Here is a 1,715-nt window from a genome sequence, read left to right as displayed (position 1 = left end):
GTCCTGATTCGTGATAGAGCAGCTGAGCTGACTCAGCCAGTCTGCTGTAGGAGGGCAGCAGCAAAAAGGCAGAAACAAGTTACTGTCAGTCTTAACCGAAAATCCCCCCTTTTGTTTTTGGTGCAACTAATTTCCAGAAGTTCATTACCTGTCGGCCATATTGAAACGGTTTGACTCCAGAGTTGAATCAGCTGGAGACGTGCTCCCAAAGATTACCTTCTGAATGTCTGAAGAAAATTCATCCAGTGGTTCATGAGATATTTTGCTGACAACTGAACACACTAACCCTCACTGCGCACAGACATGGTCGAAAACAATATCGCACACATTTCCCCTTCTCAGCAGTGGACAATAATCTTCTGAACATGATGCTTTAAAATTTGAACCTGACTGCAGCAGAAAATTAATTCTTTTACATTATTTCTCCACAGTTGTTGAAGAAAAATACCCAAATATATTTGTGTGTAAATAAAACAGGAGACTGTTTTATCGAGCAGAACTTATTAGAAGCTGCTTCTCGATTTGAGACTGGTTTTTTTTTTAAAGTGTCTGTGAGATAAAATTGTTATAACTACAAATGCATTGTTAGAAAGTTAACATTAAAAACATATTGGGGAAGGGGGGTCACACCACTGAGATAAAGAGTTGTTGAGATATACGTAGTGACGACAAAGAGGATGTAAACAGAGCCTTGCTATCAACGCTGATAACACAGACATCAACAAATGGTCTGATGTTTCTTTAGATTATTTTGTGACAATCAGAGAGAAGAAGAGTCATTTGTGCAGACGGAGACGAGATAGGGCTCCACTTTGTTGTCACTTCCTTTTGCAGTTTGGTCAAGCTCAAAACAAGTTACTGTATGTGAGAAAATGAGTAAAATTATGTGTATTATATCAAATTTCTTTAATATTAATATTTTTCCTTCCAGTTTTTGTATTTGAAGGAAATGTGGAATTGTTTGACTGTTTTATTATTATTTTTTCTATTGCCCATTGGTTCTGTAGATGATTATTTTTCCAGAGACAAGCACATAGTGACCGACAAGCACATCAACAGTGCTTATAGCAAATCTACAGTAACATTAAAGTACCTGTGACATGAGTTTTTGGTAATAAACCTGAGTGCATTTTTGGAAAGATAACGATAATAAAATATTACAAAACAAATTTCACGCCGCTGAGATGGACAGTTGTTGAGATATTCACATGTGATGAAACAGGAAGTGATGTCAAAGGGGAATATCTGCATGTAAACACAGCATTGTTACAACAGCTAACAACATGGGCTGTAGAGAAGAATCTGATGTTTATTTACATTATTTTTGAGTCACTATCAAAGAGAGATGAAGAGTTAATGCTTAAATGATGTTGTTTTAATAAACAAATACCAGACAGTTTATTTTATTAATGAGTTCCCCTTTGATGTCACTTCCTGTTTCACTTTGACTGAGCCAAATTAAAAAAAAACTAAGCCCATTATGTGACAAAATGGGTAAAATCATGTGTATTATGCCAAATTTCTTAAGTATAAAGATGTTTTCTTTGACTTATTTTGTTTGAAGGATAGGTATGTCACAGGCACTTTAAAGGTGCAGTATGTAACTTTTCTAAAAAGTATATTTTTAGCATATTTGTTCACTCTGTCACTATCTCCTGACAGATTGATATTAGACAGGTAAGCTATGGAGGAAAAAAGAGTCCTCTTGCTTTTCC

The 1,715-nt window shown here is 35.6% G+C and overlaps 1 protein-coding gene and 1 long non-coding RNA gene across 2 annotated transcripts in view; both read left to right on the top strand.

Moving 5' to 3' along the window:
- Positions 1 to 1,715, top strand: part of LOC106515322 (uncharacterized) — a 62,842-nt gene that overhangs the window by 22,586 nt on the left and 38,541 nt on the right. The gene's annotated exons all lie outside the window — the stretch shown is intronic.
- sertad2b (SERTA domain containing 2b) overlaps positions 1 to 1,715 on the top strand; it is a 53,026-nt gene that overhangs the window by 18,286 nt on the left and 33,025 nt on the right. The window lies entirely within an intron of this gene.

This window comes from Austrofundulus limnaeus, unplaced genomic scaffold (genome assembly GCF_001266775.1).
Source record: "Austrofundulus limnaeus strain Quisiro unplaced genomic scaffold, Austrofundulus_limnaeus-1.0 Scaffold28, whole genome shotgun sequence".
Lineage (NCBI taxonomy): Eukaryota > Metazoa > Chordata > Actinopteri > Cyprinodontiformes > Rivulidae > Austrofundulus > Austrofundulus limnaeus.
The sequence above is the reverse complement of the archived record's forward strand: the minus strand, read 5'-3'. Positions and strand labels throughout refer to the sequence as shown.